This window comes from Pongo pygmaeus, chromosome 7 (genome assembly GCF_028885625.2).
Source record: "Pongo pygmaeus isolate AG05252 chromosome 7, NHGRI_mPonPyg2-v2.0_pri, whole genome shotgun sequence".
Classification (NCBI taxonomy): domain Eukaryota; kingdom Metazoa; phylum Chordata; class Mammalia; order Primates; family Hominidae; genus Pongo; species Pongo pygmaeus.
Genome location: NC_072380.2, coordinates 135,686,761 through 135,703,388, shown reverse-complemented (window position 1 = coordinate 135,703,388; position 16,628 = coordinate 135,686,761). Strand labels below are relative to the sequence as shown.

General features: G+C 44.5%; 1 protein-coding gene across 9 annotated transcripts in view; it reads right to left on the bottom strand.

Moving 5' to 3' along the window:
• ZHX2 (zinc fingers and homeoboxes 2) overlaps positions 1 to 16,628 on the bottom strand; it is a 197,353-nt gene that overhangs the window by 62,393 nt on the left and 118,332 nt on the right. For 2 of the 9 annotated variants that reach the window (XM_063669042.1, XM_063669044.1), the window contains one exon: positions 16,195 to 16,310. The exons of the other annotated variants lie outside the window; for them this stretch is intronic. The gene's annotated coding sequence lies outside the window, so the exon portion shown is untranslated. The remainder of the gene's footprint in view (positions 1 to 16,194; positions 16,311 to 16,628) is intronic. 9 annotated transcript variants of the gene reach the window in all.

Sequence of the window (16,628 nt, the reverse complement as noted above, 5' to 3'; positions counted from 1 at the left end):
CATAGCTTGCTGGCTTGCCTGCTTCCTTCTACAGACTTCTCTGAGCACCTCCCCAGTGCCAAGGACTGTGCTAGGTACTTGGAATATGATGACAGGCAATCTTTTCTCTTGGGGTTCCAGGAGGAAGGAGGTAGATAAAAACTCAGACAGAGATGAGACAATGGCTTAAGTTCTGTGAACAAAGGGAGTGGAAAGTACTATTGGTGACTAGAGAAGAGAGAATATGGAGTCTATGGGGGTGGAGATCAGAAAAGGCTTGCCCCAGGAGCCAGCTGCTCTCATGAAGGCCATTGTTATAGGATGGATTCACTCACGACTTGGTGGCTTGGGCTCTGGGCACACATCCCCCTCTCTATCAACAATTGATGGTGTCATAACCCTTCCTTTGTCATAAGAGAGGACCAAGTAAGGAGGTCACTGGCTCAGGAAAGAGCCATAAGTGACGTGAAACATGCGCTCTGTGGTCAAGGAGTAAGTCCAAGCCAGAAGGGTGTCATATTTAAACTCCATTGCTGATGGTGCCCAAACTTCTAAATGAGCCCCTAATCCCCTGAGTTTAGGGTTGCTCAAGACAGAAGGCCTCAGCCTTTGTTCTCTGCCTGTCCCTGTCATGAGGAGCAACACAAATGCTGGAGAACTTCCCTACTGCCCCATTCCACAGGCCTCAGAGGGAGACTCCCACCTGCCAATAAGTTTACCAGGCTCGACTAAGGCCATGGCATGTGATCATGGCTTCTTTCCTTCCAAACATGGCTAGGTTCAAGGTTGTCAGGCTCCTTGGAAGGCATTATTTTTGGGGGCATGGAAGCTGCTGAGGAGTACATGGTTAGGCTTTGGAGTAGGGTAAAATTGCGTTGAAATCTGGGTTCCTACCATGCAAAAACCTGTACATAAGTGTTCATAGCAGCACTATTTATGATTGTTGAAAAGTGGAAATGTTCATTAACAGATGCATGGCTAAACTACATGTGGTCTTACCCATACAATGGAATCTTCTTTGGCATCAAAAAAGAATGAAGTATTGATGATACATGCTTACAACATGTACAAACCTTAAAAACACTATGCTAAGTGAAATAAGCCAGTCATGAAAGACCACTTATTCTATGATTCCATTCATATGAAGTCTATAGAGGCAGAAATAGATGAGTGGTCACCTAGAGCTGACTGGAGGCAGGGCAGTTTGGAGGGAACAGACTAGTAACTGCCAATGGGTATAGGGTTTCTTTCTGGGATGACAAGAATGTTCTAAAATTATGGTGAGGGTCGCACGACTCTGAATATATTAAAAACCACTGAACGGTAAACCTTCAATGGATGAATTATATGGTATGTGAATTATGCCACAATAAAGCTGTTTTTTTTTTTCTTAAATCTAAATTCCTACCTCTTCTTGGTTGCTCCTAGGGTTACCATGGCAAAGAACCCTTTGCTTTGCCCCTCAGTGTATTCTGAGGACCTGGGACATAGTAGGTGCTTAAGTATTTGCTAACAAATCAGTACGTGGCCTTGAGAAAGCCACTTAGGTTCTTTAAGCCTCAGTTTTAGCATCGGTAAAATGGAGATTAAAATGCCTTCTGCAAGGGGCTGCTGATTAGGAGACCAGGCATTTAAGGTGCTCAGCAGGGTCTCAGAATATAAGTGCTGTCTAAAGGGCAGTTTTCTGGATGTGTGGCTCAGTGCCATAGACAAGGCTTCTGAAGGAGGATCTGTGCTACTGGGGGTTCTGTTTCTTAGTCACCCACCTCCCACCTCCTATTACATGTCCATCTTGGAGGGAATGGCCAAGGTGTCACACAGAGCAGCCTACATGATGCCACTGGTGGGGCTGTGAGGAGCTGCTTTGAAAGGCCATGCTTGTGCTGCCCAGTGCACCCAGTGCCCAGGCCAGCCTGGGGCTCATGGACATGACAGATGGTATTTTCTTTTTGTCTGGAGAGGCATTGAAAAGCCTCTCCCAGGCCATTTCTGCCACTGCCCTTCAGGGTTGACTCCTGCTCTGAGTCCGTGCTATGTGTTAGCAGCAACACACTGGAAGAGCATGACATTGGCAAAACATCCAGCGGGGTAAGGGTCAAGGTTATGACCACTGGAAGCCCCGCCACCATCCTCATGAACCCAGTTTGCAAAAATGTGGGGAAAGTCTTTCAGGCCACCAGCAACTTAGAACCCTGAGTGCTTGTCTCTTCCTCCTGTTCTTACCTGGGCCCCCAGAGCCTCAGCCAGGGATTCCAGGGGGCAGCTGCTCAAGCGCGTGTGTCCCCTCCAGGCCTCAGAGCCTTAGGGGAGCCCATTCCCCGCCTCTAGAAGGTGGCTCACTCCCACCCTCCAGCCCACCCCAGAGCTTCACCTGCAACCCCTCTCATCTCTCAGGAGTCAGCTGAAATGTACCATCTTCATGGACGCCTGCTCTGATCATTCCAGATGAGGGGAAGTCCCACCATATAGGCTCGTAGCTCTGTGTGTTTTTCCTTCCATGGTCTATTTATGATTATTTGCTTAGGCCTGTCTCCCCCACTATCCTGTGAGTGCTGTGAGGATGAAAGCCTCGGTCTTTCTTGTACACTGCTGTGTCCCCAGGGCTCAGCACATAGCTTGGCACACAGGAGATCCTCAGTAAATATTTGTTCAGGAAAATAGTCCCACTAATATTTCTTTGTCTCTTCCCTTTACGCTTCCACTCTGGCTGGTAGCAGCTGTTCCTTTCCCATGAAACCAAGGTCTCTGTGGCGCTCTTTGTAGAGCAGTCTCCCCTCCTGCCCTGGTCCCAGGTGGAAAGTAGAGGGGAGGAGAGAAGGGGAAGCAGGGGACAGGCACACTTGATGGTGGGGAAAGAGGGTGTGAAGGCCTCTGCAGGACAGGGAGGGGCTGAGGAGACAGGAGGCTGCCTGCTGGCCCCACGCAACTCCACCCACCTCACTTTCACTCCCACCCCCACCCTCATCTTGGCAAAGCCCCCTTCCACCCCCAGGAACCACCAGGGAAGGCGAACAGCTATAAAGTGGCAGAGATCCTACCAGTGGCCCAACAGGACTACGGGGCTGCCCTGCTGGTTTTCAGAGGTTTCTGAGACCCACAGTGAGAAGTGTTTTATGAGGCCATCCTGCGTGTGTGTAGACCAATGTACAAACCCCCAAGTGGACAAAGTCATACTTGCTTTCACTACGCAGGGTGTTATTACAACACCTCCTATTGTTTTCTATTCCAGTTTGAAACCACTTCTTGTCATGACTTATAACAGGAACATGTAGCCGATACAGCGGGCAGGAGTGATGTTCTGGAAGGGGCCCTATGCCTGGGGTTTAATGCTCTGTGGTCACCATCTTGAAATTCTTAATCATTTTTTGTTTGAATTTGTGCTTTGTAAGTGAGGTCTTGACGGGATGCATGGCCCCACTTCCTGGGTTCTGGGCCACTGATCCCATTCCCTCGTTCCTGGTTAGTGTCAGTGGCTGTATTCCCCACCCCCCACCCCCCAGCAGGGGCCTGCACACTGGCTGGGGAAGGGTCTTGATCGGGCAAGCCTCCAGGGTGAGGGTTGGTCCATACTCCCCAACCAGTAACCCCGTGCCTGAGGGAGTGTGACATTAAAGTACACATAAAAAACACCACAACAAGCTGAGAGACTGCCAAAGAAAGGAAGAAGCCTTTTCCCTGCCTTTTGAACAGGGGTCCTGCATCTTCATTTTGCACTGAGCCCCACACATCATGCAGCCAGCCCTGCCTACTAAACTGATTTCACAACTCACAGATACATCATGATTGGCAGTTTGAGAAACACTGCATTAGCCAGCAGGATATTGCAGCTGACAAAAATGCAAACTTCCATCAGGTGAACTTAAGCTTCCATGACAATTCTACAATGAATTGGCTGTGTTTTCGGGCATGTCACTGAACCCTCAAGTCCTGTGTCCTCATCTGCAAAACCAAGATAATGCCGAGACCTACCTTTAGAGCCGTAGTGGGGACTGAATAAGGTAATGTGATGTGTCCGGGGCAGTGCCCTGAATCTAAGAAAGTCATTATGATTATTACTAGGTCCCTCTAGTCTTTTGTCTAGCTCTGATTTTTTTTTTTTCCCTACTTTGATTTCTCAGAGGAAGAGATTCCTGAGCTGGGCTCTGAGAAGCAAGCAGAGGTTTACTGGGTGGACAACAGAGGGAAGGAGGATGTCTGAGTAGACAGAACAGCAGAGGCTCAGGGGCATGGCATGTTTAAGGGAAGTGAGAGCAAATCTGTTCTGAGAGGCTGCCCTTCCAGTGAGAGGTAAGCTGGTGGGAGGGGCAATTGGGCAACCTGGGCTCCTGGGGCAGCCAATGAAGGCAGGGTTTTAGGTGGGCAAGAAGCATGGTGAGACCCCTGCCTTCCAGGATTGCCCTGGCTGCAGGGTGCAAGATGGATGGGAGGGAGTGAAGCCTAAGGCTTCCGGAAGAGGCCAGGTGTGAGATGCAGCCCACAGGACAGCGGCAGTGGGGATGGAGCACAGAAGATCAGGATCACTCCGGAGGCGGGAGTGAATGTGGAGGCCAGTGTGAGTACCACACCCTGGCAACTCCCAGGTTTCTGCTTGAGTGAGAGAGAATCAGGAGGAACAGGCTGTGGGGGGGAAGACGAGGAGGAGGGGATTATCTGTCCAGCCCCAAGGCGAGTGAATAAGAGTGTTGGGTGTTTTATCTATTTTTAGGAACCTCCAGGGATGCAAACTCTAAAAATTAAAGAGCAACGAGTATTCACAAAGTTGTCCCCCAACGCCTGCCCCACTTTTTTTTTTTTTTTTTTTTTTTTGAGACAGATTCTTGCTCTGTCGCCCAGCCTGGAGTGCAGTGGCACGATCTTGATTCACTGCAACCTCCACCTCCTGGGTTCAAGCCATTCTCCTGCCTCAGCCTCCTTAGTAGCTGGGACTACAGGCGTGCACCACCATGCCTGGCTAATTTTTTGTATTTTTAGTAGAGACGGGGGTTTCACCATGTGGGCCAAGCTGGTCTTGAACTCCTGACCTCAAGTGATCCACCCACCTCGATCTCCCAAAGTGTTGGGATTACAGGCATGAGCCACCGCGCCTGGCCCAGTTTTTAAAACCAAAGCTAACTCTTCTTAGCTACTACACCCAAATCAGATGATCTTTATTTAAGCCACCATGTGTTTGAGTTCTAACCTCCATTGTCTCAGTGCCTCACCACAGACTTCTGGAACCTGGTAGAAGTTCTAAATTTTAGAACAAGTTAGAACTAACTGGTGGTGATGGAAGGGAGGAAATCACAAGGGAAACTTGAAAAGGTAATGTATCCACCAGCCCCTGGGGCAGGACAAGTTTCCAGCTGCCCACGGAGCTCAGGTAGCCTGGGAAGTGTGCTCAGAGCCGAAGCCAACATCTACTTACGAAAAAGAACCACCTTCTTTTTTGGAAGGTGCAAGCAAGTCTTCCCATTGCTTTCTGACTTCATCGTTCTTACCCTAGCCACAGTCGTTCACTGGCAAGTGTTTTTTCAGTACGCTGAAAAATTAATTGTGGAGCCTGTCTCTGATGCCTGGATGCTGAGTGGGCGTGAGAAACAGATATTTGTTACAGTTTCAGGTCAAACTAAAGGGGAGACAGTGATAACAAGGGTTTTCTATGCTATGAAACAAGGACCACTATAGGCTCAGATGAGGTTAAGCAACTTGATGATCGACCACCACCGTGGTCCATGTAAAACAAGGACTTTAGGCCAGGCACAGTGGCTCATGCCTGTAATCCCAGCACTTTGGGAGGCCGAGGTGGGTGGATCATCTGAGGTCAGGAGTTCGAGACCAGCCTGGCCAACATGGTGAAACCCCGTCTTTGCTAAAAATAAAAAATAAAAAACAAATTAGCCAGGCATGGTGGCACACGCCTGTAATCCCAGCTACTTGGAAGGCTGAGGCAGGAGAATCTCTTCAACTCGGGAGGCGGAGGTTGCAGTGAGCTGAGATCACGCCATTGCACTCCAGCTTGGGCAACGAGAACGAAACTCCGTTTCAAAACAAACAAACAAACAAACAAAGCAAGGACTTTACAGTTGACACAATGCTCCAACTCTTGCCCTTCCATTTGTGCTCACAACAGCCTTGTGAGATTTTGGGTTGAGGGGGAGCGAGGATTGTCATTCCAATTTCATCCATGGAGAACACACAGCCCTGTGAACTGACTTAGAGGCACAGGGCAAGGATGTACGCAGGTCTTCTGTCTTTTGCTGGCTACCCTCTCATTATATTATGTTATCCAAGGCAAACCTCTAAACTGTCTGGAGATCACATATTTGGGAAATGCAGCAATAGGCATTGGAATCAGTTCAGTTCAGATTAACAAAAAAACCCCTTCTGTAGTGCCTATCATGAGCCTCGTGCTGGGCTGGGAGTGGCCTAAAGACACTAATATCACTACCACTTCTGAGAGATCCAGGTACTTGGTGCATCTTTGATCTCATTTAGTCCTCACAATGCTCTGATGAGGTAGTGTCATAGCCATTTTATAGATGGGAAAACATCCTCTGACCTAACTTAGGAGCTCTGGACATTCAAACAGAGGCTGGGGCAGCACTGACATCATGCTGATTGGGCACTTGGGAAGCAGCCTTACCAGTTTCATTTTTCCAGTACCCCTGGGAGGTTTCTCATTTTGAATGTGAAGGAAAAATATTTTGGGCCCTCCAAATCACTAAGGAAAACTCAAGCTGGAAACTGCTTAGGGCAAACCTGCTTCCCATTCTATTCAAAGTCACCCCTCTGCTCACTGAGATGGATGCATATCTGATTGCCTCCTTTGGAAAGGCTAACCAGAAACTCAAAAGGATATAACCATTTGTGTGTCACCTATCTGTGGCCTGGATGCTCCCTCCCACTTGGAGTCTTCCTGCCCTTGCTTCAAGATGTCCTGCCTTTCTAGACTGAACCAATGTACTTCTTACATATGTTGATTGATGTCTCATGTCTCCCTAAAATGTATAAAACCAAGCTGTGCCCCAAACACCTTGGGCACATGTCATCAGGACTTCCTGAGGCTGTGTCACAAGGTTGAGGAAAGTTTTGCCTCAACCTTGACAAAATTAACTTTCTAAATTAACAGACCTCAGATTTTCTAGGTTCACATGAGGAAACTAAGGCTTAGGTGGGTTTATGCAACTTGATGATTGACCACTGCAATGGAAGAGGCCTTTCTGCTCTGTCACCTTTAAGTCGAAACCACTTAAATTTTTTAATTTCACAAGCTGCATATGATTTTTATGAAAATTATAGCCGGGTATGGCGGCTCATGCCTGTAATCCCAGCACTTTGGGAGGCCGAAGTGGGCAGATCACTTGAGGTCAGGAGTTCAAGACCAGCCTGGCCAACATGGTAAAACCCTGTCTCTACTAAAAATACAAAAATTAGCCGGGCATGGTGGTGTACACCGGTAATCCCAGCTACTCAGGAGGCTGAGGCAGTAGAATCACTTAAACCCTGGAGGAGAAGGTTGCAGTGAGCTGAGATAGCCCTACTGTACTCCAGTCTGGGTGACAGAGCAAGACTCTGTCTCAAAAAAAAAAAAAAAAAAAAAAAAAAAAAGAAAAAGAAAATTATGTGATACAGAAGTGTTTAAAGTAAAAGTATCTCCCTTCTCTGCTTCTCTATTTCCAATCCCCAGAAGTAACTGCTTTTAACAGTTTAATGTATAAGCTTTTCCCATGCATAAACACACCTACATATGCAGTTTATTTTTCACAAAAGGGATGGCACTAGATGCATTATTCATGACTTGCTTTATTCACTCAACCATGTGTCACAGCTATGATTCCCCATCAACACATACAGAGTTGCTTATCCTCTTGAACAGATTTCATTGTCTCAATGTAGCATAAACCATTCCCCTACTGATGGACTCACAGGTTATCTCCAATTTCTCATAGATTCTGTACCAAATGTCATTTTAAATGCAATAGATCCTTGAGATGTAAACTCTCATAAACATTAGCTATTATTTTTAGCCTTATTTTATAGTTTTATTTCATCGACAGCCTCAATTCAATTTCTATAGCAAATACTCATTTCAAAAAAATAGCTATTAGAGTTAAGTATGTCTCAGTCTTTTGACCATTATGAAAACAAATTATTTTGCATAGTTTGGGATTTATAATATTGCTTAATCCAATATTGAAATTGGCTTTAGATAGGTATTTTTGAACTGATTGATATTACTTTTCCACATTTTCTAACGCATCCCTAATTGAGGCTCTGTTCTTACAGGAAACTACATGGCATAAAGTAAACAAAACTATCTAAGAGAAGCTGTGCAAATCTAGCTTGATATAAAAAAGGGAGGAAGCTGGGTGGCTTAGCATTTCTATTCTAGCTCAAATGATGTTATTCTATTAGGTTAGTGCAAAAAACAATTGCAGTTTTTGCTTTACTTTCAATGGCAAAAATACAATCATGTTTGCACCAACCCAATACTAATTCAAAGGACAAGAATTCTAGTGTATCATCTACATATTGTATTCTCTCATTAGGTCTCTAAGCCACTTTTCTGTCATGGGCATGACCAAGTCATTCCTCTCTTCCTTCTCATAGGCTTCTTGAGACTCAGACTGTTTTCCTTTTTCAAAATTCTCATCCTCTGTTTTTTTTTTGGCAACAGAATAGGAAACAGCCTCATATTCTTCTTTCCTTCCTGATGTTCTAAGATTCCTTCCATCATTTCCCTTCTGTTTAGAGAACTTTCTTAGCCATTGTTTTGTAGTAGAGCTGTTGGCTAAAAATCCTCTTAGCTTTGCTTCATCTGATAATGTCTTGACTACTCCTTCATTCCTGAAATATAGTTTTTGATGGATATAGGATTCTGGGTTGACAGTTTTTTTAAAAAAATGTTGTGCATTTCCTTCTGGCCTTCATGGTTTCTGATTAGAAATCTAGTGCTGTGCATACTGCATTTCTCATTAGTGGCTGTTTCTCTCTCAGTGATTTTAAGGGCTGTCTTTGGTTTTCAAACATTTGAGTATGATGTGTCTTATTGTAAATTTATTTGGATTCATCCTGTATTGGGTTCACCCAGCTTCTTGAATCTGTAGGTTTATGGCAAATTTGCAAAGTTTTAAGCCATTATTTCTTCGAATGGTTCTTGTTTTTCCAGTCTATTTTCTCTCTGTTGTTCAGACTGGGTTATTTCTAATGTTCTATCTCAAAGTTCACTGATTCTTTCCTCTGGCCCACTGGCTCTGATGTTGAGGTCATCCAGTGAGTTTTTAATTTCAGTTACTGTATTTTTCAATTCTAAAATTTCCATATGGTTATGTCATTTATTTGCTGAGAGTTTCTATTTTTTATTGTTTGAAGCATGTTTATATTTGCTTATTGAAACATTTTTATGTTGGCTGCTTTATAATCTGTAAAATTCTAACTTCTGTAGCATCTCAGTTTTATCATCTATTGTCTTTAATCATTCATTTTGAGATCTTCCTTGTTCTTGGTATGAGTGATTTTGAAAACTGAAACCTGGTTATAAGATTTTAGATCTTATCTAAACTTTCTGTTTTAGTTAGCTTTCCCTGACACTGCTCCAACATGGGTAGGGGGTTTATGCCACCTCATTATTGCTAAGTAGGGGTCCAAGTTCCCCATTTGGCCTTGACACTTGAGGGGGAGCCTTCTCATTACTGGGTAGCGATGGGAGTTCCAGCTCCTGACAAGGCCTCCATTGATACCTCTCTCTGACTGGGAGGAGTCAAGAGTGTCTTGCTACAGCTCCCACATGATCTTAATTGACACTAAGGGAGCGGGTAAAGCCAGGTTACCATTAGGTGGGGTCGTGAAAGTCTACGCCCCACTTGGCCTTCTCTGACATCACCCTGCTGTAGAGAAGGGGGAGACTGGGGAGGCTTGCTATAACCTGGTGAGGGTGGAATTCTAGGCTCCGCATTTGGCTTTTGCTGGTGGAGTAGGGGCTGGACCACAGTTTTTTCTGTGACCTTTGGCTAGAGCAGAGCAGTTATTGTCTAAAAGTTTTCGGCTTTGCCAGGCTGCCTCTTTCCTGATTCTTTGGCTAGAGAGAGCAGGCTTTTTTGGGGGGGCTTTTGTTGGGAGGGGTATGGGCCCCTTAGCATTTGTGGTTGATGGCCTCTTCAGCTCTAAGCCTAGGATATATAAGGCAAAACAAACCAAGCCAAACAAAGACAAGAAACAAAAACCCAGAGAACTCACCACCACGTCATTCCTGGGGCCATGAGGTCCCTAGTTAGTCTGCCTTCTTCTTTCCACTTTTCAGGGTCTTATGCTTGTTTTATAAATAATGCCCAAGGTTTTTAGTTGTACTCAGTGGGAGAAATAGAGAAAGTGTGTCTACTCCATTTTCTTGGAAGTGGTGGTTCATCAATATTAGCAATATTCATTCCCCTCTCTTTCCAGTCCTACTGAAGCCCCATTTCTAACCACTCCCATTTGCTCTCTATCCCTATATACACCTATCTACCCGCCCCATGTCAAGACCAGTTTCATCTTTCTAGTCTTGGAGGAAAGCCAACATCAGGAGATACCAGAGCAACATGCCATTCCCCTTTCAAAGTCTTTTATGAATCTACCCTGTCTGTAGACCAAAGCCCAAACTTGTTATCCTAGCAATGGACACTTCAGAGTTCTGGCCTCTGTGTTCTTTTCACCCAGAGGTCCCTTTCATTTGTAGGCAGATGCTTATTTTCTGCCTGGCATGTCTACTCCCCCCTCACTCCATCCCTGCACACAGGACCCATTTCTCAATGCCCACGTTCTCCAATAATACCTTCCAGCTGAAATGGACACCCAATTCAGGATTTGGCTCTTTTACTGGTAATTACTGAAGGTCAGTTAGATTTATTTTAAATTCATTAAAGGACTGGGTCATGCTTGATACTTCTTTGTCTCAGAGCATACATGAGCACCTGATAAATACTCTTTTGGAAAGAATAACTAAAGGCCCTTGCCTGTCAGTGTGAATCTCTTGGCAGAACTCTGAGAATTAAACAGAAATCCAGTGCCAAGAAGATAAGATTAGCTATGGGCAAAGTTATCTTAAACACCAGTAAGAAAGAAGCAGGAGAGTAGGCAGAATTTGGAGAATCTAATCAAAGTTATAAATATATCTAAAAAAGGAATAAGTTTAGAAGAGGACTAGGAGAAGCAGTCACCCAGCTAGGAGGAGTGTCCTGACTTGGGGAAAGGCCCATGGGTCCTAGAGATGGAAAGAGCCCCACTCTGGTAGTGAATGCCCAGTTTGAGGCCCTGTGCACATGAGTCTCACCAGCTCCCGAGTGGATTCTGTGCTCACCCAGGAGGCCTTGGGGATCCAGCTTCCCATTACCATCTCTGTACAGTTAGGGAACTGACCCAAAGATGCAACCGTTTGGGCTCACGGCAGACTTGTTTTTCATTTCAAATAGACAGGCCTCTGATGAGTTTGGTTGGTTGGCATAAAGCTATTTACAATAGCAATAACAATAACTAAACATTATTCAGTACTGTGTATCAGACTGGGCTAGGCATTTCCTAGATCATCTCATTTTATCTTTGCCATCATCCTATGGGGTAAATACTGTGATCATCCCATCTCATGGATGAAGGACTTGAAGCTCAAAGAGATTACATTGCTTACCCAAGCTCAGAAGAGGCAGAGCTGGGATTTGAACCCAAGTCTCCTGACTCAAGGCCTGATTTTCAGCACTGGACTTTCTAAGATAGCCCTTTCTATGTGCCAGTCATTGTCCTCAGGTCCTTATGTATATAGATTTGTACAACTCTCCAAGCAACTCCTTGAGGTAGGTACTATTTCCATCCCCAATGTACAGCTGAGGAAACAGGCACAGACAGGTCATGCAACTTGCTCAAAGTCACACAGCTGTTTTTGAACCCAGGATTTGAACCCAGGCAATGTCACTAAAAACCATTATGTCATGCTGTCTCTTTTGGGGCACTTGCCTGACTTTTTCTAATAGATCTAAGCCTCTTGAGGGAGAAGACTCAATCTTACTCATTTTTGTATCCTCAACAGCTTCTGCAGTACCTAGCACAGAGTAAGGCTGTAATACATGTTGGTTCAGTTCAATTCCCCTAGAAGGAGAACCCATTAGTCACCTGATCTGTTCCAGTTACTTTCGGATTACATGAAGACAAACGTGCAAGCTCATCTAAAGTAGGTTTATGCTAGGCTGCAGGCTACTTATTCTGTTTTACTAACTTCATAAAACATTCTTTTTTTTTCGCATAGCATAGGACTGGGGCTTCTGAAAAAAAGGCAGAATACCAATTCAAGGGCTACAGCGCTATGAATAATTTCTACTGGAGCATATTTTTCACATCTGGAGACTTAAGTTTTCAAAGTTACTCCAGCTTAGCCTAGTGGTTCTCAATGTTGGGTGATTTTTTTTCCCCCTTACAAGGGATATTTGGCAATGTCTGGAGATATTTTTGATTGTCACAAGCTGGGGGTTGGGATATGAGTGCTACTAGTATCTAGGAGGTGGAGGCCAGGGACACTTCTAAACATCGTACAGTGCAAGGATAATCTATCATGACAAAGAACTAACCGGCCCCAAATGTCAGTAATGTTGAGGTTGAGAGATCTGGATTGGCCAAGCAGCCCCCAGATCTGCACGTACAAGTGGTTTTAAAGAGGAAGCATTGCCCAACAATTAAATTAGGTTTTACGAGATTTGATTCCCAGAGAACAAAGATCACCAAGGGAAAAATGAAAGTGAGCATTCTGTGCCAAAGAACCATCTTAGTTTGGGAGCACATTCTGAAACAGTGCTTTGAGAAGTAAGGTCTTAGAACCTCCTCCTAGAAACCCAGCTTGGGAGCTTATTAAAATGCAGATTTCTGGGCCTCCCCTCAAAACCACTGAAGCAGATTCTCTTGGGGAGAGTAGGAGGGATCTGCATTTTTAGGACACCCCCAGGTGATCCAGATGCACACTGACATTTTCTTCCAGAAGTAGGGGAGGTAGGTTGGGTAGTGGTAGACAGACCATATGCATAGTGGTTTTTAAAAAGTTAACTAAAAATTCTCACATTCTAGCATGATTTCTTCAACTTCCATCATTTATACAGCACCATTATGAGTTGCGCTCTAGACAAATACCATGTGTATTACTCTCTGCTTAATAATTTAAAAAAATCAAATCACTTTGTAAATTCTAACATATTTCTAAGCAACAATACCCAATAAATCATAGTTGTATTTATTAGGTATCAGCTAATTATATTTCTTCTTCATACTCCTGAGAATATATTACCATGAGAATAAAAAGTATCTGCCCATGCCACACAAAATTGACATGCAACACATGGGAAGCAGTATATTATGGCAAAGCAACTGCAGTGTGCCAGGAGAGTGCTACTAAGGGTAAGTGCAAGTTCTGTAAGGCAGACATACATGGCTCTGCATTTGAATCTCAGAGCTTCTGTTCAGGAATGGATGGCAATCCTGCTGCTTCCTGGAGGAGGAATAATATAGTTAGCAAATGCTCACATGCTTGAGCATACTCAGTGATACCATGTGACCTCATTGACAGCCCCACCAACTCCCATTTATGAACTTTGGGATTACATCTAGCACCAGGACAAAATTAAGGGCCAATGTATATTGAATGTCACTGAGCCTCAGATATCAGAACCCATGTGTGAGAAGCAGAAATCACTGCAACTAGAAACTGGTTTCCATTTGCTATGGTTTAGATATTTGACCCCTCCAAATCTCATGTTGAAATCTGATCCCTGGAGCTGGAGGAGGGGCCTAGGGGGAGGTGTTTGGGTCATGGGGGCAGATCTTTCATAAACAGATTAATGTCCTCCCTCGTGGGTGAGTCTCACCCTATTAATTCTCAAAAAGCTGGTTGTTAAACAGAACCTGGCATCTCCCTGCCTCTCTTGCTTTCTCCCTTGCCATGTGATCTCTGCCCACATGAGTCTTCCCTTGGCCTTCGCCATGAGTGTAAGTAGCCTGAGGTCCTCACCAGAAGCAGATGCTGGCACCACGCTTCTTGTACAGCCTGCAGAACTGTGAGCAAATAAACCTCTTTTCTTTATAAATTACCTAACCTCAGATATTCCTTTACAGCAACACAAAATGGACTAAGCCATCATTATCATCCTCCTGTTCCCAGGGCGCCCTGTATAGGTTGGGGATGGGGAGTATTAATAGAGGGAGAAGCGTGATACAATGAAAGCTACAAAAAAATTAATGCCTCTGCTAAAAATCAGGATAAATGTGAGCAGTTCATCTTTCCATTTACATCCTTTCCCAAAATGCCTAAACTCAACATAATGTGAGTTTTAACTGGGCTCTGCACACAGCCCACCTTGCTACAAACCCAGTGAGGAAAGCAGTAGCATGAGATTATGAGCATGCTTGTATTAGCTAACACCACTTTATTTTTGGCTTTTCCCTCCAATTTGCATTGAGCTGCCTGCATAATTTCCACCTCAGGTGAAACCTCTCTGTATTAGTTGTTTCCTACTTGAAATACATTGATTTTCCATGTAAGACAGGAGATCAGCAAGTGGGATGTGAGGTGTGACTGTGGAATTGGGTTAGGAGGAGGGTAAGACACAATACCCTTAGACTCAGGTAAGACAAATGCAGCAAAAAACTCATGATGGCATTTCTCTTTGGGGTAAAGATCTGGGAAAGGGGGTGTTTTGAGTGTAGCCATAAATGGATACACCTTTTTCTATTGCCTCAAAGGGCTTGTTATTTAAAACATTTCTCTTTTTGTGCAATTGTAAATCAATCCCATTTGGCTCCAACTGAAAAGATAATATGAGGTCTGAGCTTCGACCACTAATATGCATTTACTGAGCACCTACTATGAGCCACGCAGGCTCTGTAATGAGAACAAAGCCCGGCTCTGACTGAGTAGGAGTGGGGAAGAAAGGCAGATAAAATACATGTCTGGGAGAGGAAATGTTCCTAGTGCTGTGAAGAAAAATTAAGTGGGAGAGCTAGAGAGGGTGTAAGAGGATCTTTGTAGGAGTTACAGGGGGTTGTAGCTCTGAGGAGGGAGATTAGAAAAAAAATAGAAAATGCATTCCAGCCCTCAGGAAACTTGGAATTTCACAAGTACCTGTATGAGGACTTGGATTTACAGTGTCCAGCTCAGTGCCTTGGGCCAGGAGAGATTTAATACACATTTGCTGCATAGGTGTTCCATGGCTGTTGACTGAATCCCTAACCCTAGACACCAGGACTTCTAAAAATTGTGAGAAGCTCCAGTGAGTGAGTATTGGGCAAGTCTGTGTAAAACCACTGCTACAACCAGAAGAACAAGGCCGGGAGTGCGTTCTGCTGAATAAGAGCAGGAGCCCAAAGGTGAAGTGGGGAAGGGCAGACTTGGGGGCTGGCCTGCCTGGCATGCACCCCAGCACGCCACTCTCCAGCAGAGTGACCTCAGCAACTGGCTTAGCCTCTCTGCACCTCAGTTTCCCTATCTATTAAATGGTTATGATAATGGGATCTATCTCAGAAGATTATTGTGAAGCTTTAATGAGTTAACACAGGTAAGTGCTTAGAGCAATGCTGGTCACAAAGAGTGCTTAATAAGTAGCAGCTGCTAGTGTTTTTCTGTGGCCGAGACATAGTAGGATCACTAGCTCCTATCTGGACTTGAAGCAAAATAATCCTACAATGTGGAGCTTGTGATGGATGAGGGGGAGACGGGAAGACAATTAGAAGTGGGGGAACTAGGTTTAGTTATGTCTCTGACTTTGCAAATTCAGGCCTGCAAACTTCACTCCTTTTTTTCATCTCTTTAAACAAAGTTGAATATGTACCTATTAAGTGGTTGTTGGATCCTTTTCTGAAAATGGATAGTTAATGATACCACCACTATCAGGATGAACAGCAATTTCCCACTGATGAATTGCACCACCACCACCTCTACCACCATCATCACCATCAACTTTCCCTGAGGCTTTTTCTACCTTTCCTCATCCCCAATTTCTTTCTGGTGATTTAACAAAATGACAAGAGCTTTGGAAAAAAGAAGACCCCACTCAATAGCTTCATAGCTGTGTGACCTTGGGCAAGTCACTTCACCTCTATGAGGTTAAGTTTCCTCATCTGTAAGATGGGTTTTTTGTAAAAACTACAAGGCACCTAGGCAAGGATTGTCACATGTGTGGAGATCTGAATAAATGGCTTATTTTCACGGTGTGGACAAATCAGTCAGCATACCTTGCTGGTTTCCGTTTTAATGTCCTGAAGTGTTTCATTCACTTGAACGGAGCGGACCACCATGATTTCTCTTCATGAATTTTGGTTTCCCAGTTGAACAACACTGCTTGAGGCCTCTAAGTCAAAAATATGGGCTTTCAGTGATCTAGGCCACCACATCTGGCAAGAAGAACAAAGCTGTCCTGACATGCCGGGTGGGGATTTGTCCCCGTGTGACCCTCTTAGCTCCACTTCCAACCATTTAGTTATCCAGAGAGTTGACTGGGCATGAGGCAAGAGGCATTGCCATGAACCAGCTTAAGGAAATAGAAACTCTCATTCTTTTTTTTTTGTCAGGAAAACATGAAAAATCACATCATATGTGAGGCAATACTCTGGGATGCTAACCTAGCCTTTAGTGTTTAGTGTTCGTGTTTCCTTTGATAATCTACTTC